Source organism: Schistocerca serialis, chromosome 2 (genome assembly GCF_023864345.2).
Source record: "Schistocerca serialis cubense isolate TAMUIC-IGC-003099 chromosome 2, iqSchSeri2.2, whole genome shotgun sequence".
Taxonomy (NCBI): domain Eukaryota; kingdom Metazoa; phylum Arthropoda; class Insecta; order Orthoptera; family Acrididae; genus Schistocerca; species Schistocerca serialis.
In genome coordinates, this window is record NC_064639.1 from 511161790 (window position 1) to 511186428 (window position 24639).

Genomic DNA, 24639 nt, shown 5'->3' on the forward strand with positions numbered 1-24639 from the left:
CGTCTAATGCCAAGCTGCAGTGCGGCCGACCAAGCTCCCACTGGCGAATCGTTTAATGACAGCATCCGTCCATGTGGATATGCGATTGGGTAAAATCATTGGCCCAATTATCTACTGCAGGAATAAGCATTGTATCGACATGCAGTGTCGTCTAATGCAAATGAGAAAGGTGCTGTGCATTCTTTTGCACGACTTACTGCAACGAAACGTACAGCTCGATACGCTACACTGATATTGCTTGCAAGGTTTTGACGTCCCCCCTAGCCCAAGATTGTCCTGCTGTTTGCGATGGAGCTTGGTGTTTGGGCGGCCACTAGCGACGGATGTCTGCAAACTCAAGTCTCTCCAGTAGGCCCTGCCAAATGGCTTCTGTAGATGGCAGCCTGACTTTCTTTGAACAAACTGTCGGAAGGCGACAGTTGTGCTACAGATGGATTATTAAAGGCACGATACGTTAAAATGACTGCGACAGATATGAACTTAAATATAAATAAGAACTCGTCGTTCGCAAATACCAACATACTCTTTGCTGGAGCCGAAATTTGATTGGTTTATAGATCTCGAATTGATGTTTAATTCGAAGGGCATACGCTATGGAATGTTGTGCGCTTTCATCTGGTGGGCAGTTTAGTCACTTATTTCATACACACGCTATCTGCCACGTACACGCGTCGATGTTACTACTGAGTGGCGTTTCGCACGGAGAAGGAGTGACCGCAAAAGCGTGCTTTACGTAAATTTCTTCGACGAGGATGGGATTCGAACCCACGCGTGCAGAGCACATTGGATTAGCAGTCCAACGCCTTAACCACTCGGCCACCTCGTCTGCTGGAACTACAGTTGTGTCTTTGGCGAGTGCTTGCGGAAAGAAGACATTTGTCGATTCGAAAACACATTCAAAACATGGTACTGGGCCGGTGTTAACGTCTAATGCCAAGCTGCAGTGCGGCCGACCAAGCTCCCACTGGCGAATCGTTTAATGACAGCATCCGTCCATGTGGATATGCGATTGGGTAAAATCATTGGCCCAATTATCTACTGCAGGAATAAGCATTGTATCGACATGCAGTGTCGTCTAATGCAAATGAGAAAGGTGCTGTGCATTCTTTTGCACGACTTACTGCAACGAAACGTACAGCTCGATACGCTACACTGATATTGCTTGCAAGGTTTTGACGTCCCCCCTAGCCCAAGATTGTCCTGCTGTTTGCGATGGAGCTTGGTGTTTGGGCGGCCACTAGCGACGGATGTCTGCAAACTCAAGTCTCTCCAGTAGGCCCTGCCAAATGGCTTCTGTAGATGGCAGCCTGACTTTCTTTGAACAAACTGTTGGAAGGCGACAGTTGTGCTACAGATGGATTATTAAAGGCACGATACGTTAAAATGACTGCGACAGATATGAACTTAAATATAAATAAGAACTCGTCGTTCGCAAATACCAACATACTCTTTGCTGGAGCCGAAATTTGATTGGTTTATAGATCTCGAATTGATGTTTAATTCGAAGGGCATACGCTATGGAATGTTGTGCGCTTTCATCTGGTAGGCAGTTTAGTCACTTATTTCATACACACGCTATCTGCCACGTACACGCGTCGATGTTACTACTGAGTGGCGTTTCGCACGGAGAAGGAGTGACCGCAAAAGCGTGCTTTACGTAAATTTCTTCGACGAGGATGGGATTCGAACCCACGCGTGCAGAGCACATTGGATTAGCAGTCCAACGCCTTAACCACTCGGCCACCTCGTCTGCTGGAGCTACAGTTGTGTCTTTGGCGAGTGCTTGCGGAAAGAAGACATTTGTCGATTCGAAAACACATTCAAAACATGGTACTGGGCCGGTGTTAACGTCTAATGCCAAGCTGCAGTGCGGCCGACCAAGCTCCCACTGGCGAATCGTTTAATGACAGCATCCGTCCATGTGGATATGCGATCGGGTAAAATCATTGGCCCAATTATCTACTGCAGGAATAAGCATTGTATCGACATGCAGTGTCGTCTAATGCAAATGAGAAAGGTGCTGTGCATTCTTTTGCACGACTTACTGCAACGAAACGTACAGCTCGATACGCTACACTGATATTGCTTGCAAGGTTTTGACGTCCCCCCTAGCCCAAGATTGTCCTGCTGTTTGCGATGGAGCTTGGTGTTTGGGCGGCCACTAGCGACGGATGTCTGCAAACTCAAGTCTCTCCAGTAGGCCCTGCCAAATGGCTTCTGTAGATGGCAGCCTGACTTTCTTTGAACAAACTGTCGGAAGGCGACAGTTGTGCTACAGATGGATTATTAAAGGCACGATACGTTAAAATGACTGCGACAGATATGCACTTAAATATAAATAAGAACTCATCGTTCGCAAATACCAACATACTCTTTGCTGGAGCCGAAATTTGATTGGTTTATAGATCTCGAATTGATGTTTAATTCGAAGGGCATACGCTATGGAATGTTGTGCGCTTTCATCTGGTGGGCAGTTTAGTCACTTATTTCATACACACGCTATCTGCCACGTACACGCGTCGATGTTACTACTGAGTGGCGTTTCGCACGGAGAAGGAGTGACCGCAAAAGCGTGCTTTACGTAAATTTCTTCGACGAGGATGGGATTCGAACCCACGCGTGCAGAGCACATTGGATTAGCAGTCCAACGCCTTAACCACTCGGCCACCTCGTCTGCTGGAACTACAGTTGTGTCTTTGGCGAGTGCTTGCGGAAAGAAGACATTTGTCGATTCGAAAACACATTCAAAACATGGTACTGGGCCGGTGTTAACGTCTAATGCCAAGCTGCAGTGCGGCCGACCAAGCTCCCACTGGCGAATCGTTTAATGACAGCATCCGTCCATGTGGATATGCGATCGGGTAAAATCATTGGCCCAATTATCTACTGCAGGAATAAGCATTGTATCGACATGCAGTGTCGTCTAATGCAAATGAGAAAGGTGCTGTGCATTCTTTTGCACGACTTACTGCAACGAAACGTACAGCTCGATACGCTACACTGATATTGCTTGCAAGGTTTTGACGTCCCCCCTAGCCCAAGATTGTCCTGCTGTTTGCGATGGAGCTTGGTGTTTGGGCGGCCACTAGCGACGGATGTCTGCAAACTCAAGTCTCTCCAGTAGGCCCTGCCAAATGGCTTCTGTAGATGGCGGCCTGACTTTAAAGAACAAACTGTCGGAAGGCGACAGTTGTGCTACAGATGGATTATTAAAGGCACGATACGTTAAAATGACTGCGACAGATATGCACTTAAATATAAATAAGAACTCGTCGTTCGCAAATACCAACATACTCTTTGCTGGAGCCGAAATTTGATTGGTTTATAGATCTCGAATTGATGTTTAATTCGAAGGGCATACGCTATGGAATGTTGTGCGCTTTCATCTGGTGGGCAGTTTAGTCACTTATTTCATACACACGCTATCTGCCACGTACACGCGTCGATGTTACTACTGAGTGGCGTTTCGCACGGAGAAGGAGTGACCGCAAAAGCGTGCTTTACGTAAATTTCTTCGACGAGGATGGGATTCGAACCCACGCGTGCAGAGCACATTGGATTAGCAGTCCAACGCCTTAACCACTCGGCCACCTCGTCTGCTGGAACTACAGTTGTGTCTTTGGCGAGTGCTTGCGGAAAGAAGACATTTGTCGATTCGAAAACACATTCAAAACATGGTACTGGGCCGGTGTTAACGTCTAATGCCAAGCTGCAGTGCGGCCGACCAAGCTCCCACTGGCGAATCGTTTAATGACAGCATCCGTCCATGTGGATATGCGATTGGGTAAAATCATTGGCCCAATTATCTACTGCAGGAATAAGCATTGTATCGACATGCAGTGTCGTCTAATGCAAATGAGAAAGGTGCTGTGCATTCTTTTGCACGACTTACTGCAACGAAACGTACAGCTCGATACGCTACACTGATATTGCTTGCAAGGTTTTGACGTCCCCCCTAGCCCAAGATTGTCCTGCTGTTTGCGATGGAGCTTGGTGTTTGGGCGGCCACTAGCGACGGATGTCTGCAAACTCAAGTCTCTCCAGTAGGCCCTGCCAAATGGCTTCTGTAGATGGCAGCCTGACTTTCTTTGAACAAACTGTCGGAAGGCGACAGTTGTGCTACAGATGGATTATTAAAGGCACGATACGTTAAAATGACTGCGACAGATATGAACTTAAATATAAATAAGAACTCGTCGTTCGCAAATACCAACATACTCTTTGCTGGAGCCGAAATTTGATTGGTTTATAGATCTCGAATTGATGTTTAATTCGAAGGGCATACGCTATGGAATGTTGTGCGCTTTCATCTGGTAGGCAGTTTAGTCACTTATTTCATACACACGCTATCTGCCACGTACACGCGTCGATGTTACTACTGAGTGGCGTTTCGCACGGAGAAGGAGTGACCGCAAAAGCGTGCTTTACGTAAATTTCTTCGACGAGGATGGGATTCGAACCCACGCGTGCAGAGCACATTGGATTAGCAGTCCAACGCCTTAACCACTCGGCCACCTCGTCTGCTGGAGCTACAGTTGTGTCTTTGGCGAGTGCTTGCGGAAAGAAGACATTTGTCGATTCGAAAACACATTCAAAACATGGTACTGGGCCGGTGTTAACGTCTAATGCCAAGCTGCAGTGCGGCCGACCAAGCTCCCACTGGCGAATCGTTTAATGACAGCATCCGTCCATGTGGATATGCGATCGGGTAAAATCATTGGCCCAATTATCTACTGCAGGAATAAGCATTGTATCGACATGCAGTGTCGTCTAATGCAAATGAGAAAGGTGCTGTGCATTCTTTTGCACGACTTACTGCAACGAAACGTACAGCTCGATACGCTACACTGATATTGCTTGCAAGGTTTTGACGTCCCCCCTAGCCCAAGATTGTCCTGCTGTTTGCGATGGAGCTTGGTGTTTGGGCGGCCACTAGCGACGGATGTCTGCAAACTCAAGTCTCTCCAGTAGGCCCTGCCAAATGGCTTCTGTAGATGGCGGCCTGACTTTAAAGAACAAACTGTCGGAAGGCGACAGTTGTGCTACAGATGGATTATTAAAGGCACGATACGTTAAAATGACTGCGACAGATATGCACTTAAATATAAATAAGAACTCGTCGTTCGCAAATACCCACATACTCTTTGCTGGAGCCGAAATTTGATTGGTTTATAGATCTCGAATTGATGTTTAATTCGAAGGGCATACGCTATGGAATGTTGTGCGCTTTCATCTGGAGGGCAGTTTAGTCACTTATTTCATACACACGCTATCTGCCACGTACACGCGTCGATGTTACTACTGAGTGGCGTTTCGCACGGAGAAGGAGTGACCGCAAAAGCGTGCTTTACGTAAATTTCTTCGACGAGGATGGGATTCGAACCCACGCGTGCAGAGCACATTGGATTAGCAGTCCAACGCCTTAGCCACTCGGCCACCTCGTCTGCTGGAACTACAGTTGTGTCTTTGGCGAGTGCTTGCGGAAAGAAGACATTTGTCGATTCGAAAACACATTCAAAACATGGTACTGGGCCGGTGTTAACGTCTAATGCCAAGCTGCAGTGCGGCCGACCAAGCTCCCACTGGCGAATCGTTTAATGACAGCATCCGTCCATGTGGATATGCGATCGGGTAAAATCATTGGCCCAATTATCTACTGCAGGAATAAGCATTGTATCGACATGCAGTGTCGTCTAATGCAAATGAGAAAGGTGCTGTGCATTCTTTTGCACGACTTACTGCAACGAAACGTACAGCTCGATACGCTACACTGATATTGCTTGCAAGGTTTTGACGTCCCCCCTAGCCCAAGATTGTCCTGCTGTTTGCGATGGAGCTTGGTGTTTGGGCGGCCACTAGCGACGGATGTCTGCAAACTCAAGTCTCTCCAGTAGGCCCTGCCAAATGGCTTCTGTAGATGGCAGCCTGACTTTCTTTGAACAAACTGTCGGAAGGCGACAGTTGTGCTACAGATGGATTATTAAAGGCACGATACGTTAAAATGACTGCGACAGATATGCACTTAAATATAAATAAGAACTCATCGTTCGCAAATACCAACATACTCTTTGCTGGAGCCGAAATTTGATTGGTTTATAGATCTCGAATTGATGTTTAATTCGAAGGGCATACGCTATGGAATGTTGTGCGCTTTCATCTGGTGGGCAGTTTAGTCACTTATTTCATACACACGCTATCTGCCACGTACACGCGTCGATGTTACTACTGAGTGGCGTTTCGCACGGAGAAGGAGTGACCGCAAAAGCGTGCTTTACGTAAATTTCTTCGACGAGGATGGGATTCGAACCCACGCGTGCAGAGCACATTGGATTAGCAGTCCAACGCCTTAACCACTCGGCCACCTCGTCTGCTGGAACTACAGTTGTGTCTTTGGCGAGTGCTTGCGGAAAGAAGACATTTGTCGATTCGAAAACACATTCAAAACATGGTACTGGGCCGGTGTTAACGTCTAATGCCAAGCTGCAGTGCGGCCGACCAAGCTCCCACTGGCGAATCGTTTAATGACAGCATCCGTCCATGTGGATATGCGATCGGGTAAAATCATTGGCCCAATTATCTACTGCAGGAATAAGCATTGTATCGACATGCAGTGTCGTCTAATGCAAATGAGAAAGGTGCTGTGCATTCTTTTGCACGACTTACTGCAACGAAACGTACAGCTCGATACGCTACACTGATATTGCTTGCAAGGTTTTGACGTCCCCCCTAGCCCAAGATTGTCCTGCTGTTTGCGATGGAGCTTGGTGTTTGGGCGGCCACTAGCGACGGATGTCTGCAAACTCAAGTCTCTCCAGTAGGCCCTGCCAAATGGCTTCTGTAGATGGCGGCCTGACTTTAAAGAACAAACTGTCGGAAGGCGACAGTTGTGCTACAGATGGATTATTAAAGGCACGATACGTTAAAATGACTGCGACAGATATGCACTTAAATATAAATAAGAACTCGTCGTTCGCAAATACCAACATACTCTTTGCTGGAGCCGAAATTTGATTGGTTTATAGATCTCGAATTGATGTTTAATTCGAAGGGCATACGCTATGGAATGTTGTGCGCTTTCATCTGGTGGGCAGTTTAGTCACTTATTTCATACACACGCTATCTGCCACGTACACGCGTCGATGTTACTACTGAGTGGCGTTTCGCACGGAGAAGGAGTGACCGCAAAAGCGTGCTTTACGTAAATTTCTTCGACGAGGATGGGATTCGAACCCACGCGTGCAGAGCACATTGGATTAGCAGTCCAACGCCTTAACCACTCGGCCACCTCGTCTGCTGGAACTACAGTTGTGTCTTTGGCGAGTGCTTGCGGAAAGAAGACATTTGTCGATTCGAAAACACATTCAAAACATGGTACTGGGCCGGTGTTAACGTCTAATGCCAAGCTGCAGTGCGGCCGACCAAGCTCCCACTGGCGAATCGTTTAATGACAGCATCCGTCCATGTGGATATGCGATTGGGTAAAATCATTGGCCCAATTATCTACTGCAGGAATAAGCATTGTATCGACATGCAGTGTCGTCTAATGCAAATGAGAAAGGTGCTGTGCATTCTTTTGCACGACTTACTGCAACGAAACGTACAGCTCGATACGCTACACTGATATTGCTTGCAAGGTTTTGACGTCCCCCCTAGCCCAAGATTGTCCTGCTGTTTGCGATGGAGCTTGGTGTTTGGGCGGCCACTAGCGACGGATGTCTGCAAACTCAAGTCTCTCCAGTAGGCCCTGCCAAATGGCTTCTGTAGATGGCAGCCTGACTTTCTTTGAACAAACTGTCGGAAGGCGACAGTTGTGCTACAGATGGATTATTAAAGGCACGATACGTTAAAATGACTGCGACAGATATGAACTTAAATATAAATAAGAACTCGTCGTTCGCAAATACCAACATACTCTTTGCTGGAGCCGAAATTTGATTGGTTTATAGATCTCGAATTGATGTTTAATTCGAAGGGCATACGCTATGGAATGTTGTGCGCTTTCATCTGGTAGGCAGTTTAGTCACTTATTTCATACACACGCTATCTGCCACGTACACGCGTCGATGTTACTACTGAGTGGCGTTTCGCACGGAGAAGGAGTGACCGCAAAAGCGTGCTTTACGTAAATTTCTTCGACGAGGATGGGATTCGAACCCACGCGTGCAGAGCACATTGGATTAGCAGTCCAACGCCTTAACCACTCGGCCACCTCGTCTGCTGGAGCTACAGTTGTGTCTTTGGCGAGTGCTTGCGGAAAGAAGACATTTGTCGATTCGAAAACACATTCAAAACATGGTACTGGGCCGGTGTTAACGTCTAATGCCAAGCTGCAGTGCGGCCGACCAAGCTCCCACTGGCGAATCGTTTAATGACAGCATCCGTCCATGTGGATATGCGATCGGGTAAAATCATTGGCCCAATTATCTACTGCAGGAATAAGCATTGTATCGACATGCAGTGTCGTCTAATGCAAATGAGAAAGGTGCTGTGCATTCTTTTGCACGACTTACTGCAACGAAACGTACAGCTCGATACGCTACACTGATATTGCTTGCAAGGTTTTGACGTCCCCCCTAGCCCAAGATTGTCCTGCTGTTTGCGATGGAGCTTGGTGTTTGGGCGGCCACTAGCGACGGATGTCTGCAAACTCAAGTCTCTCCAGTAGGCCCTGCCAAATGGCTTCTGTAGATGGCGGCCTGACTTTAAAGAACAAACTGTCGGAAGGCGACAGTTGTGCTACAGATGGATTATTAAAGGCACGATACGTTAAAATGACTGCGACAGATATGCACTTAAATATAAATAAGAACTCGTCGTTCGCAAATACCCACATACTCTTTGCTGGAGCCGAAATTTGATTGGTTTATAGATCTCGAATTGATGTTTAATTCGAAGGGCATACGCTATGGAATGTTGTGCGCTTTCATCTGGAGGGCAGTTTAGTCACTTATTTCATACACACGCTATCTGCCACGTACACGCGTCGATGTTACTACTGAGTGGCGTTTCGCACGGAGAAGGAGTGACCGCAAAAGCGTGCTTTACGTAAATTTCTTCGACGAGGATGGGATTCGAACCCACGCGTGCAGAGCACATTGGATTAGCAGTCCAACGCCTTAGCCACTCGGCCACCTCGTCTGCTGGAACTACAGTTGTGTCTTTGGCGAGTGCTTGCGGAAAGAAGACATTTGTCGATTCGAAAACACATTCAAAACATGGTACTGGGCCGGTGTTAACGTCTAATGCCAAGCTGCAGTGCGGCCGACCAAGCTCCCACTGGCGAATCGTTTAATGACAGCATCCGTCCATGTGGATATGCGATCGGGTAAAATCATTGGCCCAATTATCTACTGCAGGAATAAGCATTGTATCGACATGCAGTGTCGTCTAATGCAAATGAGAAAGGTGCTGTGCATTCTTTTGCACGACTTACTGCAACGAAACGTACAGCTCGATACGCTACACTGATATTGCTTGCAAGGTTTTGACGTCCCCCCTAGCCCAAGATTGTCCTGCTGTTTGCGATGGAGCTTGGTGTTTGGGCGGCCACTAGCGACGGATGTCTGCAAACTCAAGTCTCTCCAGTAGGCCCTGCCAAATGGCTTCTGTAGATGGCGGCCTGACTTGAAAGAACAAACTGTCGGAAGGCGACAGTTGTGCTACAGATGGATTATTAAAGGCACGATACGTTAAAATGACTGCGACAGATATGCACTTAAATATAAATAAGAACTCGTCGTTCGCAAATACCAACATACTCTTTGCTGGAGCCGAAATTTGATTGGTTTATAGATCTCGAATTGATGTTTAATTCGAAGGGCATACGCTATGGAATGTTGTGCGCTTTCATCTGGTGGGCAGTTTAGTCACTTATTTCATACACACGCTATCTGCCACGTACACGCGTCGATGTTACTACTGAGTGGCGTTTCGCACGGAGAAGGAGTGACCGCAAAAGCGTGCTTTACGTAAATTTCTTCGACGAGGATGGGATTCGAACCCACGCGTGCAGAGCACATTGGATTAGCAGTCCAACGCCTTAACCACTCGGCCACCTCGTCTGCTGGAACTACAGTTGTGTCTTTGGCGAGTGCTTGCGGAAAGAAGACATTTGTCGATTCGAAAACACATTCAAAACATGGTACTGGGCCGGTGTTAACGTCTAATGCCAAGCTGCAGTGCGGCCGACCAAGCTCCCACTGGCGAATCGTTTAATGACAGCATCCGTCCATGTGGATATGCGATCGGGTAAAATCATTGGCCCAATTATCTACTGCAGGAATAAGCATTGTATCGACATGCAGTGTCGTCTAATGCAAATGAGAAAGGTGCTGTGCATTCTTTTGCACGACTTACTGCAACGAAACGTACAGCTCGATACGCTACACTGATATTGCTTGCAAGGTTTTGACGTCCCCCCTAGCCCAAGATTGTCCTGCTGTTTGCGATGGAGCTTGGTGTTTGGGCGGCCACTAGCGACGGATGTCTGCAAACTCAAGTCTCTCCAGTAGGCCCTGCCAAATGGCTTCTGTAGATGGCGGCCTGACTTTAAAGAACAAACTGTCGGAAGGCGACAGTTGTGCTACAGATGGATTATTAAAGGCACGATACGTTAAAATGACTGCGACAGATATGCACTTAAATATAAATAAGAACTCGTCGTTCGCAAATACCAACATACTCTTTGCTGGAGCCGAAATTTGATTGGTTTATAGATCTCGAATTGATGTTTAATTCGAAGGGCATACGCTATGGAATGTTGTGCGCCTTCATCTGGTGGGCAGTTTAGTCACTTATTTCATACACACGCTATCTGCCACGTACACGCGTCGATGTTACTACTGAGTGGCGTTTCGCACGGAGAAGGAGTGACCGCAAAAGCGTGCTTTACGTAAATTTCTTCGACGAGGATGGGATTCGAACCCACGCGTGCAGAGCACATTGGATTAGCAGTCCAACGCCTTAACCACTCGGCCACCTCGTCTGCTGGAACTACAGTTGTGTCTTTGGCGAGTGCTTGCGGAAAGAAGACATTTGTCGATTCGAAAACACATTCAAAACATGGTACTGGGCCGGTGTTAACGTCTAATGCCAAGCTGCAGTGCGGCCGACCAAGCTCCCACTGGCGAATCGTTTAATGACAGCATCCGTCCATGTGGATATGCGATCGGGTAAAATCATTGGCCCAATTATCTACTGCAGGAATAAGCATTGTATCGACATGCAGTGTCGTCTAATGCGAATGAGAAAGGTGCTGTGCATTCTTTTGCACGACTTACTGCAACGAAACGTACAGCTCGATACGCTACACTGATATTGCTTGCAAGGTTTTGACGTCCCCCCTAGCCCAAGATTGTCCTGCTGTTTGCGATGGAGCTTGGTGTTTGGGCGGCCACTAGCGACGGATGTCTGCAAACTCAAGTCTCTCCAGTAGGCCCTGCCAAATGGCTTCTGTAGATGGCGGCCTGACTTTAAAGAACAAACTGTCGGAAGGCGACAGTTGTGCTTCAGATGGATTATTAAAGGCACGATACGTTAAAATGACTGCGACAGATATGCACTTAAATATAAATAAGAACTCGTCGTTCGCAAATACCAACATACTCTTTGCTGGAGCCGAAATTTGATTGGTTTATAGATCTCGAATTGATTTTTAATTCGGAGGGCATACGCTATGGAATGTTGTGGGCTTTCATCTGGTAGGCAGTTTAGTCACTTATTTCATACACACGCTATCTGCCACGTACACGCGTCGATGTTACTACTGAGTGGCGTTTCGCACGGAGAAGGAGTGACCGCAAAAGCGTGCTTTACGTAAATTTCTTCGACGAGGATGGGATTCGAACCCACGCGTGCAGAGCACATTGGATTAGCAGTCCAACGCCTTAACCACTCGGCCACCTCGTCTGCTGGAACTACAGTTGTGTCTTTGGCGAGTGCTTGCGGAAAGAAGACATTTGTCGATTCGAAAACACATTCAAAACATGGTACTGGGCCGGTGTCAACGTCTAATGCCAAGCTGCAGTGCGGCCGACCAAGCTCCCACTGGCGAATCGTTTAATGACAGCATCCGTCCATGTGGATATGCGATCGGGTAAAATCATTGGCCCAATTATCTACTGCAGGAATAAGCATTGTATCGACATGCAGTGTCGTCTAATGCAAATGAGAAAGGTGCTGTGCTTTCTTTTGCACGACTTACTGCAACGAAACGTACAGCTCGATACGCTACACTGATATTGCTTGCAAGGTTTTGACGTCCCCCCTAGCCCAAGATTGTCCTGCTGTTTGCGATGGAGCTTGGTGTTTGGGCGGCCACTAGCGACGGATGTCTGCAAACTCAAGTCTCTCCAGTAGGCCCTGCCAAATGGCTTCTGTAGATGGCGGCCTGACTTTAAAGAACAAACTGTCGGAAGGCGACAGTTGTGCTACAGATGGATTATTAAAGGCACGATACGTTAAAATGACTGCGACAGATATGCACTTAAATATAAATAAGAACTCGTCGTTCGCAAATACCAACATACTCTTTGCTGGAGCCGAAATTTGATTGGTTTATAGATCTCGAATTGATGTTTAATTCGAAGGGCATACGCTATGGAATGTTGTGCGCTTTCATCTGGTGGGCAGTTTAGTCACTTATTTCATACACACGCTATCTGCCACGTACACGCGTCGATGTTACTACTGAGTGGCGTTTCGCACGGAGAAGGAGTGACCGCAAAAGCGTGCTTTACGTAAATTTCTTCGACGAGGATGGGATTCGAACCCACGCGTGCAGAGCACATTGGATTAGCAGTCCAACGCCTTAACCACTCGGCCACCTCGTCTGCTGGAACTACAGTTGTGTCTTTGGCGAGTGCTTGCGGAAAGAAGACATTTGTCGATTCGAAAACACATTCAAAACATGGTACTGGGCCGGTGTTAACGTCTAATGCCAAGCTGCAGTGCGGCCGACCAAACTCCCACTGGCGAATCGTTTAATGACAGCATCCGTCCATATGGATATGCGATCGGGTAAAATCATTGGCCCAATTATCTACTGCAGGAATAAGCATTGTATCGACATGCAGTGTCGTCTAATGCGAATGAGAAAGGTGCTGTGCATTCTTTTGCACGACTTACTGCAACGAAACGTACAGCTCGATACGCTACACTGATATTGCTTGCAAGGTTTTGACGTCCCCCCTAGCCCAAGATTGTCCTGCTGTTTGCGATGGAGCTTGGTGTTTGGGCGGCCACTAGCGACGGATGTCTGCAAACTCAAGTCTCTCCAGTAGGCCCTGCCAAATGGCTTCTGTAGATGGCGGCCTGACTTTAAAGAACAAACTGTCGGAAGGCGACAGTTGTGCTACAGATGGATTATTAAAGGCACGATACGTTAAAATGACTGCGACAGATATGCACTTAAATATAAATAAGAACTCGTCGTTCGCAAATACCAACATACTCTTTGCTGGAGCCGAAATTTGATTGGTTTATAGATCTCGAATTGATGTTTAATTCGAAGGGCATACGCTATGGAATGTTGTGCGCTTTCATCTGGTAGGCAGTTTAGTCACTTATTTCATACACACGCTATCTGCCACGTACACGCGTCGATGTTACTACTGAGTGGCGTTTCGCACGGAGAAGGAGTGACCGCAAAAGCGTGCTTTACGTAAATTTCTTCGACGAGGATGGGATTCGAACCCACGCGTGCAGAGCACATTGGATTAGCAGTCCAACGCCTTAACCACTCGGCCACCTCGTCTGCTGGAACTACAGTTGTGTCTTTGGCGAGTGCTTGCGGAAAGAAGACATTTGTCGATTCGAAAACACATTCAAAACATGGTACTGGGCCGGTGTTAACGTCTAATGCCAAGCTGCAGTGCGGCCGACCAAGCTCCCACTGGCGAATCGTTTAATGACAGCATCCGTCCATGTGGATATGCGATCGGGTAAAATCATTGGCCCAATTATCTACTGCAGGAATAAGCATTGTATCGACATGCAGTGTCGTCTAATGCAAATGAGAAAGGTGCTGTGCATTCTTTTGCACGACTTACTGCAACGAAACGTACAGCTCGATACGCTACACTGATATTGCTTGCAAGGTTTTGACGTCCCCCCTAGCCCAAGATTGTCCTGCTGTTTGCGATGGAGCTTGGTGTTTGGGCGGCCACTAGCGACGGATGTCTGCAAACTCAAGTCTCTCCAGTAGGCCCTGCCAAATGGCTTCTGTAGATGGCGGCCTGACTTTAAAGAACAAACTGTCGGAAGGCGACAGTTGTGCTACAGATGGATTATTAAAGGCACGATACGTTAAAATGACTGCGACAGATATGCACTTAAATATAAATAAGAACTCGTCGTTCGCAAATACCAACATACTCTTTGCTGGAGCCGAAATTTGATTGGTTTATAGATCTCTAATTGATGTTTAATTCGAAGGGCATACGCTATGGAATGTTGTGCGCCTTCATCTGGTGGGCAGTTTAGTCACTTATTTCATACACACGCTATCTGCCACGTACACGCGTCGATGTTACTACTGAGTGGCGTTTCGCACGGAGAAGGAGTGACCGCAAAAGCGTGCTTTACGTAAATTTCTTCGACGAGGATGGGATTCGAACCCACGCGTGCAGAGCACATTGGATTAGCAGTCCAACGCCTTAACCACTCGGCCACCTCGTCTGCTGGAACTACAGTTGTGTCTTTGGCGAGTGCTTGCGGAAAGAAGACATTTGTCGATTCGAAAACACATTCAAAACATGGTACTGGGCCGGTGTTAACGTCTAATGCCAAGCTGCAGTGCGGCCGACCAAGCTCCCACTGGCGAATCGTTTAATGACAGCATCCGTCCATGTGGATATGCGATCGGGTAAAATCATTGGCCCAATTATCTACTGCAGGAATAAGCATTGTATCGACATGCAGTGTCGTCTAATGCAAATGAGAAAGGTGCTGTGCATTCTTTTGCACGACTTACTGCAACGAAACGTACAGCTCGATACGCTACACTGATATTGCTTGCAAGGTTTTGACGTCCCCCCTAGCCCAAGATTGTCCTGCTGTTTGCGATGGAGCTTGGTGTTTGGGCGGCCACTAGCGACGGATGTCTGCAAACTCAAGTCTCTCCAGTAGGCCCTGCCAAATGGCTTCTGTAGATGGCGGCCTGACTTTAAAGAACAAACTGTCGGAAGGCGACAGTTGTGCTTCAGATGGATTATTAAAGGCACGATACGTTAAAATGACTGCGACAGATATGCACTTAAATATAAATAAGAACTCGTCGTTCGCAAATACCAACATACTCTTTGCTGGAGCCGAAATTTGATTGGTTTATAGATCTCGAATTGATTTTTAATTCGGAGGGCATACGCTATGGAATGTTGTGCGCTTTCATCTGGTGGGCAGTTTAGTCACTTATTTCATACACACGCTATCTGCCACGTACACGCGTCGATGTTACTACTGAGTGGCGTTTCGCACGGAGAAGGAGTGACCGCAAAAGCGTGCTTTACGTAAATTTCTTCGACGAGGATGGGATTCGAACCCACGCGTGCAGAGCACATTGGATTAGCAGTCCAACGCCTTAACCACTCGGCCACCTCGTCTGCTGGAACTACAGTTGTGTCTTTGGCGAGTGCTTGCGGAAAGAAGACATTTGTCGATTCGAAAACACATTCAAAACATGGTACTGGGCCGGTGTTAACGTCTAATGCCAAGCTGCAGTGCGGCCGACCAAGCTCCCACTGGCGAATCGTTTAATGACAGCATCCGTCCATGTGGATATGCGATCGGGTAAAATCATTGGCCCAATTATCTACTGCAGGAATAAGCATTGTATCGACATGCAGTGTCGTCTAATGCAAATGAGAAAGGTGCTGTGCTTTCTTTTGCACGACTTACTGCAACGAAACGTACAGCTCGATACGCTACACTGATATTGCTTGCAAGGTTTTGACGTCCCCCCTAGCCCAAGATTGTCCTGCTGTTTGCGATGGAGCTTGGTGTTTGGGCGGCCACTAGCGACGGATGTCTGCAAACTCAAGTCTCTCCAGTAGGCCCTGCCAAATGGCTTCTGTAGATGGCGGCCTGAATTTAAACAACAAACTGTCGGAAGGCGACAGTTGTGCTACAGATGGATTATTAAAGGCACGATACGTTAAAATGACTGCGACAGATATGCACTTAAATATAAATAAGAACTCGTCGTTCGCAAATACCAACATACTCTTTGCTGGAGCCGAAATTTGATTGGTTTATAGATCTCGAATTGATGTTTAATTCGAAGGGCATACGCTATGGAATGTTGTGCGCTTTCATCTGGTAGGCAGTTTTGTCTCTTATTTCATACACACGCTATCTGCCACGTACACGCGTCGATGTTACTACTGAGTGGCGTTTCGCACGGAGAAGGAGTGACCGCAAACGCGTGCTTTACGTAAAATTCTTCGACGAGGATGGGATTCGAACCCACGCGTGCAGAGCACATTGGATTAGCAGTCCAACGCCTTAACCACTCGGCCACCTCGTCTGCTGGAGCTACAGTTGTGTCTTTGGCGAGTGCTTGCGGAAAGAAGACATTTGTCGATTCGAAAACACATTCAAAACATGGTACTGGGCCGGTGTTAACGTCTAATGCCAAGCTGCAGTGCGGCCGACCAAGCTCCCACTGGCGAATCGTTTAATGACAGCATCCGTCCATGTGGATATGCGATCGGGTAAAATCATTGGCCCAATTATCTACTGCAGGAATAAGCATTGTATCGACATGCAGTGTCGTCTAATGCAAATGAGAAAGGTGCTGTGCATTCTTTTGCACGACTTACTGCAACGAAACGTACAGCTCGATACGCTACACTGATATTGCTTGCAAGGTTTTGACGTCCCCCCTAGCCCAAGATTGTCCTGCTGTTTGCGATGGAGCTTGGTGTTTGGGCGGCCACTAGCGACGGATGTCTGCAAACTCAAGTCTCTCCAGTAGGCCCTGCCAAATGGCTTCTGTAGATGGCGGCCTGACTTTAAAGAACAAACTGTCGGAAGGCGACAGTTGTGCTACAGATGGATTATTAAAGGCACGATACGTTAAAATGACTGCGACAGATATGCACTTAAATATAAATAAGAACTCGTCGTTCGCAAATACCAACATACTCTTTGCTGGAGCCGAAATTTGATTGGTTTATAGATCTCGAATTGATGTTTAATTCGAAGGGCATACGCTATGGAATGTTGTGCGCTTTCATCTGGTGGGCAGTTTAGTCACTTATTTCATACACACGCTATCTGCCACGTACACGCGTCGATGTTACTACTGAGTGGCGTTTCGCACGGAGAAGGAGTGACCGCAAAAGCGTGCTTTACGTAAATTTCTTCGACGAGGATGGGATTCGAACCCACGCGTGCAGAGCACATTGGATTAGCAGTCCAACGCCTTAACCACTCGGCCACCTCGTCTGCTGGAACTACAGTTGTGTCTTTGGCGAGTGCTTGCGGAAAGAAGACATTTGTCGATTCGAAAACACATTCAAAACATGGTACTGGGCCGGTGTTAACGTCTAATGCCAAGCTGCAGTGCGGCCGACCAAACTCCCACTGGCGAATCGTTTAATGACAGCATCCGTCCATATGGATATGCGATCGGGTAAAATCATTGGCCCAATTATCTACTGCAGGAATAAGCATTGTATCGACATGCAGTGTCGTCTAATGCGAATGAGAAAGGTGCTGTGCATTCTTTTGCACGACTTACTGCAACGAAACGTACAGCTCGATACGCTACACTGATATTGCTTGCAAGGTTTTGACGTGCCCCCTAGCCCAAGATTGTCCTGCTGTTTGCGATGGAGCTTGGTGTTTGGGCGGCCACTAGCGACGGATGTCTGCAAACTCAAGTCTCTCCAGTAGGCCCTGCCAAATGGCTTCTGTAGATGGCGGCCTGACTTTCTTTGAACAAACTGTCGGAAGGCGACAGTTGTGCTACAGATGGATTATTAAAGGCACGATACGTTAAAATGACTGCGACAGATATGCACTTAAATATAAATAAGAACTCGTCGTTCGCAAATACCAACATACTCTTTGCTGGAGCCAAAATTTGATTGGTTTATAGATCTCGAATTGATGTTTAATTCGAAGGGCATACGCTATGGAATGTTGTGCGCTTTCATCTGGTGGGCAGTTTAGTCACTTATTTCATACACACGCTATCTGCCACGTACACGCGTCGATGTTACTACTGAGTGGCGTTTCGCACGGAGAAGGAGTGACCGCAAAAGCGTGCTTTACGTAAATTTCTTCGACGAGGATGGGATTCGAACCCACGCGTGCAGAGCACATTGGATTAGCAGTCCAACGCCTTAACCACTCGGCCACCTCGTCTGCTGGAACTACAGTTGTGTCTTTGGCGAGTGCTTGCGGAAAGAAGACATTTGTCGATTCGAAAACACATTCAAAACATGGTACTGGGCCGGTGTTAACGTCTAATGCCAAGCTGCAGTGCGGCCGACCAAGCTCCCACTGGCGAATCGTTTAATGACAGCATCCGTCCATGTGGATATGCGATCGGGTAAAATCATTGGCCCAATTATCTACTGCAGGAATAAGCATTGTATCGACATGCAGTGTCGTCTAATGCAAATGAGAAAGGTGCTGTGCATTCTTTTGCACGACTTACTGCAACGAAACGTACAGCTCGATACGCTACACTGATATTGCTTGCAAGGTTTTGACGTCCCCCCTAGCCCAAGATTGTCCTGCTGTTTGCGATGGAGCTTGGTGTTTGGGCGGCCACTAGCGACGGATGTCTGCAAACTCAAGTCTCTCCAGTAGGCCCTGCCAAATGGCTTCTGTAGATGGCGGCCTGACTTTAAAGAACAAACTGTCGGAAGGCGACAGTTGTGCTACAGATGGATTATTAAAGGCACGATACGTTAAAATGACTGCGACAGATATGCACTTAAATATAAATAAGAACTCGTCGTTCGCAAATACCAACATACTCTTTGCTGGAGCCGAAATTTGATTGGTTTATAGATCTCGAATTGATGTTTAATTCGAAGGGCATACGCTATGGAATGTTGTGCGCTTTCATCTGGTAGGCAGTTTAGTCACTTATTTCATACACACGCTATCTGCCACGTACACGCGTCGATGTTACTACTGAGTGGCGTTTCGCTCGGAGAAGGAGTGACCGCAAAAGCGTGCTTTACGTAAATTTCTTCGACGAGGATGGGATTCGAACCCACGCGTGCAGAGCACATTGGATTAGCAGTCCAACGCCTTAACCACTCGGCCACCTCGTCTGCTGGAACTACAGTTGTGTCTTTGGCGAGTGCTTGCGGAAAGAAGACATTTGTCGATTCGAAAACACATTCAAAACATGGTACTGGGCCGGTGTTAACGTCTAATGCCAAGCTGCAGTGCGGCCGACCAAGCTCCCACTGGCGAATCGTTTAATGACAGCATCCGTCTATATGGATATGCGATCGGGTAAAATCATTGGCCCAATTATCTACTGCAGGAATAAGCATTGTATCGACATGCAGTGTCGTCTAATGCAAATGAGAAAGGTGCTGTGCATTCTTTTGCACGACTTACTGCAACGAAACGTACAGCTCGATACGCTACACTGATATTGCTTGCAAGGTTTTGACGTCCCCCCTAGCCCAAGATTGTCCTGCTGTTTGCGATGGAGCTTGGTGTTTGGGCGGCCACTAGCGACGGATGTCTGCAAACTCAAGTCTCTCCAGTAGGCCCTGCCAAATGGCTTCTGTAGATGGCGGCCTGACTTTAAAGAACAAACTGTCGGAAGGCGACAGTTGTGCTACAGATGGATTATTAAAGGCACGATACGTTAAAATGACTGCGACAGATATGCACTTAAATATAAATAAGAACTCGTCGTTCGCAAATACCAACATACTCTTTGCTGGAGCCGAAATTTGATTGGTTTATAGATCTCGAATTGATGTTTAATTCGAAGGGCATACGCTATGGAATGTTGTGCGCTTTCATCTGGTAGGCAGTTTAGTCACTTATTTCATACACACGCTATCTGCCACGTACACGCGTCGATGTTACTACTGAGTGGCGTTTCGCACGGAGAAGGAGTGACCGCAAAAGCGTGCTTTACGTAAATTTCTTCGACGAGGATGGGATTCGAACCCACGCGTGCAGAGCACTTTGGATTAGCAGTCCAACGCCTTAACCACTCGGCCACCTCGTCTGCTGGAACTACAGTTGTGTCTTTGGCGAGTGCTTGCGGAAAGAAGACATTTGTCGATTCGAAAACACATTCAAAACATGGTACTGGGCCGGTGTTAACGTCTAATGCCAAGCTGCAGTGCGGCCGACCAAGCTCCCACTGGCGAATCGTTTAATGACAGCATCCGTCCATATGGATATGCGATCGGGTAAAATCATTGGCCCAATTATCTACTGCAGGAATAAGCATTGTATCGACATGCAGTGTCGTCTAATGCAAATGAGAAAGGTGCTGTGCATTCTTTTGCACGACTTACTGCAACGAAACGTACAGCTCGATACGCTACACTGATATTGCTTGCAAGGTTTTGACGTCCCCCCTAGCCCAAGATTGTCCTGCTGTTTGCGATGGAGCTTGGTGTTTGGGCGGCCACTAGCGACGGATGTCTGCAAACTCAAGTCTCTCCAGTAGGCCCTGCCAAATGGCTTCTGTAGATGGCGGCCTGACTTTAAGGAACAAACTGTCGGAAGGCGACAGTTGTGCTACAGATGGATTATTAAAGGCACGATACGTTAAAATGACTGCGACAGATATGCACTTAAATATAAATAAGAACTCGTCGTTCGCAAATACCAACATACTCTTTGCTGGAGCCGAAATTTGATTGGTTTATAGATCTCGAATTGATGTTTAATTCGAAGGGCATACGCTATGGAATGTTGTGCGCTTTCATCTGGTAGGCAGTTTAGTCACTTATTTCATACACACGCTATCTGCCACGTACACGCGTCGATGTTACTACTGAGTGGCGTTTCGCACGGAGAAGGAGTGACCGCAAAAGCGTGCTTTACGTAAATTTCTTCGACGAGGATGGGATTCGAACCCACGCGTGCAGAGCACATTGGATTAGCAGTCCAACGCCTTAACCACTCGGCCACCTCGTCTGCTGGAACTACAGTTGTGTCTTTGGCGAGTGCTTGCGGAAAGAAGACATTTGTCGATTCGAAAACACATTCAAAACATGGTACTGGGCCGGTGTTAACGTCTAATGCCAAGCTGCAGTGCGGCCGACCAAGCTCCCACTGGCGAATCGTTTTATGACAGCATCCGTCCATATGGATATGCGATCGGGTAAAATCATTGGCCCAATTATCTACTGCAGGAATAAGCATTGTATCGACATGCAGTGTCGTCTAATGCAAATGAGAAAGGTGCTGTGCATTCTTTTGCACGACTTACTGCAACGAAACGTACAGCTCGATACGCTACACTGATATTGCTTGCAAGGTTTTGACGTCCCCCCTAGCCCAAGATTGTCCTGCTGTTTGCGATGGAGCTTGGTGTTTGGGCGGCCACTAGCGACGGATGTCTGCAAACTCAAGTCTCTCCAGTAGGCCCTGCCAAATGGCTTCTGTAGATGGCGGCCTGACTTTAAAGAACAAACTGTCGGAAGGCGACAGTTGTGCTACAGATGGATTATTAAAGGCACGATACGTTAAAATGACTGCGACAGATATGCACTTAAATATAAATAAGAACTCGTCGTTCGCAAATACCAACATACTCTTTGCTGGAGCCGAAATTTGATTGGTTTATAGATCTCGAATTGATGTTTAATTCGAAGGGCATACGCTATGGAATGTTGTGCGCTTTCATCTGGTAGGCAGTTTAGTCACTTATTTCATACACACGCTATCTGCCACGTACACGCGTCGATGTTACTACTGAGTGGCGTTTCGCACGGAGAAGGAGTGACCGCAAAAGCGTGCTTTACGTAAATTTCTTCGACGAGGATGGGATTCGAACCCACGCGTGCAGAGCACTTTGGATTAGCAGTCCAACGCCTTAACCACTCGGCCACCTCGTCTGCTGGAACTACAGTTGTGTCTTTGGCGAGTGCTTGCGGAAAGAAGACATTTGTCGATTCGAAAACACATTCAAAACATGGTACTGGGCCGGTGTTAACGTCTAATGCCAAGCTGCAGTGCGGCCGACCAAGCTCCCACTGGCGAATCGTTTAATGACAGCATCCGTCCATATGGATATGCGATCGGGTAAAATCATTGGCCCAATTATCTACTGCAGGAATAAGCATTGTATCGACATGCAGTGTCGTCTAATGCAAATGAGAAAGGTGCTGTGCATTCTTTTGCACGACTTACTGCAACGAAACGTACAGCTCGATACGCTACACTGATATTGCTTGCAAGGTTTTGACGTCCCCCCTAGCCCAAGATTGTCCTGCTGTTTGCGATGGAGCTTGGTGTTTGGGCGGCCACTAGCGACGGATGTCTGCAAACTCAAGTCTCTCCAGTAGGCCCTGCCAAATGGCTTCTGTAGATGGCGGCCTGACTTTAAGGAACAAACTGTCGGAAGGCGACAGTTGTGCTACAGATGGATTATTAAAGGCACGATACGTTAAAATGACTGCGACAGATATGCACTTAAATATAAATAAGAACTCGTCGTTCGCAAATACCAACATACTCTTTGCTGGAGCCGAAATTTGATTGGTTTATAGATCTCGAATTGATGTTTAATTCGAAGGGCATACGCTATGGAATGTTGTGCGCTTTCATCTGGTAGGCAGTTTAGTCACTTATTTCATACACACGCTATCTGCCACGTACACGCGTCGATGTTACTACTGAGTGGCGTTTCGCACGGAGAAGGAGTGACCGCAAAAGCGTGCTTTACGTAAATTTCTTCGACGAGGATGGGATTCGAACCCACGCGTGCAGAGCACATTGGATTAGCAGTCCAACGCCTTAACCACTCGGCCACCTCGTCTGCTGGAACTACAGTTGTGTCTTTGGCGAGTGCTTGCGGAAAGAAGACATTTGTCGATTCGAAAACACATTCAAAACATGGTACTGGGCCGGTGTTAACGTCTAATGCCAAGCTGCAGTGCGGCCGACCAAGCTCCCACTGGCGAATCGTTTTATGACAGCATCCGTCCATATGGATATGCGATCGGGTAAAATCATTGGCCCAATTATCTACTGCAGGAATAAGCATTGTATCGACATGCAGTGTCGTCTAATGCAAATGAGAAAGGTGCTGTGCATTCTTTTGCACGACTTACTGCAACGAAACGTACAGCTCGATACGCTACACTGATATTGCTTGCAAGGTTTTGACGTCCCCCCTAGCCCAAGATTGTCCTGCTGTTTGCGATGGAGCTTGGTGTTTGGGCGGCCACTAGCGACGGATGTCTGCAAACTCAAGTCTCTCCAGTAGACCCTGCCAAATGGCTTCTGTAGATGGCGGCCTGACTTTAAAGAACAAACTGTCGGAAGGCGACAGTTGTGCTACAGATGGATTATTAAAGGCACGATACGTTAAAATGACTGCGACAGATATGAACTTAAATATAAATAAGAACTCGTCGTTCGCAAATACCAACATACTCTTTGCTGGAGCCGAAATGTGATTGGTTTATAGATCTCGAATTGATGTTTAATTCGAAGGGCATACGCTATGGAATGTTGTGCACTTTCATCTGGTAGGCAGTTTAGTCACTTATTTCATACACACGCTATCTGCCACGTACACGCGTCGATGTTACTACTGAGTGGCGTTTCGCACGGAGAAGGAGTGACCGCAAAAGCGTGCTTTACGTAAATTTCTTCGACGAGGATGGGATTCGAACCCACGCGTGCAGAGCACATTGGATTAGCAGTCCAACGCCTTAACCACTCGGCCACCTCGTCTGCTGGAACTACAGTTGTGTCTTTGGCGAGTGCTTGCGGAAAGAAGACATTTGTCGATTCGAAAACACATTCAAAACATGGTACTGGGCCGGTGTTAACGTCTAATGCCAAGCTGCAGTGCGGCCGACCAAGCTCCCACTGGCGAATCGTTTAATGACAGCATCCGTCCATATGGATATGCGATCGGGTAAAATCATTGGCCCAATTATCTACTGCAGGAATAAGCATTGTATCGACATGCAGTGTCGTCTAATGCAAATGAGAAAGGTGCTGTGCATTCTTTTGCACGACTTACTGCAACGAAACGTACAGCTCGATACGCTACACTGATATTGCTTGCAAGGTTTTGACGTCCCCCCTAGCCCAAGATTGTCCTGCTGTTTGCGATGGAGCTTGGTGTTTGGGCGGCCACTAGCGACGGATGTCTGCAAACTCAAGTCTCTCCAGTAGGCCCTGCCAAATGGCTTCTGTAGATGGCGGCCTGACTTTAAAGAACAAACTGTCGGAAGGCGACAGTTGTGCTACAGATGGATTATTAAAGGCACGATACGTTAAAATGACTGCGACAGATATGCACTTAAATATAAATAAGAACTCGTCGTTCGCAAATACCAACATACTCTTTGCTGGAACCGAAATTTGATTGGTTTATAGATCTCGAATTGATGTTTAATTCGAAGGGCATACGCTATGGAATGTTGTGCGCTTTCATCTGGTAGGCAGTTTAGTCAC

General features: G+C 47.2%; 26 non-coding genes across 26 annotated transcripts; all 26 read right to left on the reverse strand.

The window, feature by feature from the left end:
* Positions 1 to 744: 744 nt before the first annotated feature.
* On the reverse strand, positions 745 to 826 carry Trnas-gcu (transfer RNA serine (anticodon GCU)). The gene has a single exon. It is a non-coding gene; the product is annotated as a tRNA-Ser (tRNA).
* An 842-nt stretch (positions 827 to 1668) lies between these two features.
* On the reverse strand, positions 1669 to 1750 carry Trnas-gcu (transfer RNA serine (anticodon GCU)). Its single transcript has one exon. It is a non-coding gene; the product is annotated as a tRNA-Ser (tRNA).
* Positions 1751 to 2592: 842 nt separating this feature from the next.
* Trnas-gcu (transfer RNA serine (anticodon GCU)) lies at positions 2593 to 2674 on the reverse strand. The gene has a single exon. It is a non-coding gene; the product is annotated as a tRNA-Ser (tRNA).
* Positions 2675 to 3515: 841 nt separating this feature from the next.
* On the reverse strand, positions 3516 to 3597 carry Trnas-gcu (transfer RNA serine (anticodon GCU)). The gene has a single exon. It is a non-coding gene; the product is annotated as a tRNA-Ser (tRNA).
* Positions 3598 to 4439: 842 nt separating this feature from the next.
* Positions 4440 to 4521, reverse strand: Trnas-gcu (transfer RNA serine (anticodon GCU)). The gene has a single exon. It is a non-coding gene; the product is annotated as a tRNA-Ser (tRNA).
* Positions 4522 to 5362: 841 nt separating this feature from the next.
* Trnas-gcu (transfer RNA serine (anticodon GCU)) lies at positions 5363 to 5444 on the reverse strand. Its single transcript has one exon. It is a non-coding gene; the product is annotated as a tRNA-Ser (tRNA).
* An 842-nt stretch (positions 5445 to 6286) lies between these two features.
* Positions 6287 to 6368, reverse strand: Trnas-gcu (transfer RNA serine (anticodon GCU)). Its single transcript has one exon. It is a non-coding gene; the product is annotated as a tRNA-Ser (tRNA).
* Positions 6369 to 7209: 841 nt separating this feature from the next.
* Trnas-gcu (transfer RNA serine (anticodon GCU)) lies at positions 7210 to 7291 on the reverse strand. The gene has a single exon. It is a non-coding gene; the product is annotated as a tRNA-Ser (tRNA).
* Positions 7292 to 8133: 842 nt separating this feature from the next.
* On the reverse strand, positions 8134 to 8215 carry Trnas-gcu (transfer RNA serine (anticodon GCU)). The gene has a single exon. It is a non-coding gene; the product is annotated as a tRNA-Ser (tRNA).
* An 841-nt stretch (positions 8216 to 9056) lies between these two features.
* Positions 9057 to 9138, reverse strand: Trnas-gcu (transfer RNA serine (anticodon GCU)). Its single transcript has one exon. It is a non-coding gene; the product is annotated as a tRNA-Ser (tRNA).
* Positions 9139 to 9979: 841 nt separating this feature from the next.
* Positions 9980 to 10061, reverse strand: Trnas-gcu (transfer RNA serine (anticodon GCU)). The gene has a single exon. It is a non-coding gene; the product is annotated as a tRNA-Ser (tRNA).
* An 841-nt stretch (positions 10062 to 10902) lies between these two features.
* On the reverse strand, positions 10903 to 10984 carry Trnas-gcu (transfer RNA serine (anticodon GCU)). The gene has a single exon. It is a non-coding gene; the product is annotated as a tRNA-Ser (tRNA).
* An 841-nt stretch (positions 10985 to 11825) lies between these two features.
* On the reverse strand, positions 11826 to 11907 carry Trnas-gcu (transfer RNA serine (anticodon GCU)). The gene has a single exon. It is a non-coding gene; the product is annotated as a tRNA-Ser (tRNA).
* An 841-nt stretch (positions 11908 to 12748) lies between these two features.
* Positions 12749 to 12830, reverse strand: Trnas-gcu (transfer RNA serine (anticodon GCU)). The gene has a single exon. It is a non-coding gene; the product is annotated as a tRNA-Ser (tRNA).
* Positions 12831 to 13671: 841 nt separating this feature from the next.
* Positions 13672 to 13753, reverse strand: Trnas-gcu (transfer RNA serine (anticodon GCU)). The gene has a single exon. It is a non-coding gene; the product is annotated as a tRNA-Ser (tRNA).
* An 841-nt stretch (positions 13754 to 14594) lies between these two features.
* Trnas-gcu (transfer RNA serine (anticodon GCU)) lies at positions 14595 to 14676 on the reverse strand. Its single transcript has one exon. It is a non-coding gene; the product is annotated as a tRNA-Ser (tRNA).
* Positions 14677 to 15517: 841 nt separating this feature from the next.
* Trnas-gcu (transfer RNA serine (anticodon GCU)) lies at positions 15518 to 15599 on the reverse strand. The gene has a single exon. It is a non-coding gene; the product is annotated as a tRNA-Ser (tRNA).
* Positions 15600 to 16440: 841 nt separating this feature from the next.
* On the reverse strand, positions 16441 to 16522 carry Trnas-gcu (transfer RNA serine (anticodon GCU)). Its single transcript has one exon. It is a non-coding gene; the product is annotated as a tRNA-Ser (tRNA).
* An 841-nt stretch (positions 16523 to 17363) lies between these two features.
* Positions 17364 to 17445, reverse strand: Trnas-gcu (transfer RNA serine (anticodon GCU)). Its single transcript has one exon. It is a non-coding gene; the product is annotated as a tRNA-Ser (tRNA).
* Positions 17446 to 18287: 842 nt separating this feature from the next.
* Positions 18288 to 18369, reverse strand: Trnas-gcu (transfer RNA serine (anticodon GCU)). Its single transcript has one exon. It is a non-coding gene; the product is annotated as a tRNA-Ser (tRNA).
* Positions 18370 to 19210: 841 nt separating this feature from the next.
* Trnas-gcu (transfer RNA serine (anticodon GCU)) lies at positions 19211 to 19292 on the reverse strand. The gene has a single exon. It is a non-coding gene; the product is annotated as a tRNA-Ser (tRNA).
* An 841-nt stretch (positions 19293 to 20133) lies between these two features.
* Trnas-gcu (transfer RNA serine (anticodon GCU)) lies at positions 20134 to 20215 on the reverse strand. Its single transcript has one exon. It is a non-coding gene; the product is annotated as a tRNA-Ser (tRNA).
* Positions 20216 to 21056: 841 nt separating this feature from the next.
* Trnas-gcu (transfer RNA serine (anticodon GCU)) lies at positions 21057 to 21138 on the reverse strand. Its single transcript has one exon. It is a non-coding gene; the product is annotated as a tRNA-Ser (tRNA).
* Positions 21139 to 21979: 841 nt separating this feature from the next.
* Positions 21980 to 22061, reverse strand: Trnas-gcu (transfer RNA serine (anticodon GCU)). The gene has a single exon. It is a non-coding gene; the product is annotated as a tRNA-Ser (tRNA).
* Positions 22062 to 22902: 841 nt separating this feature from the next.
* Trnas-gcu (transfer RNA serine (anticodon GCU)) lies at positions 22903 to 22984 on the reverse strand. The gene has a single exon. It is a non-coding gene; the product is annotated as a tRNA-Ser (tRNA).
* An 841-nt stretch (positions 22985 to 23825) lies between these two features.
* On the reverse strand, positions 23826 to 23907 carry Trnas-gcu (transfer RNA serine (anticodon GCU)). Its single transcript has one exon. It is a non-coding gene; the product is annotated as a tRNA-Ser (tRNA).
* Between the last annotated feature and the right edge of the window lie 732 nt (positions 23908 to 24639).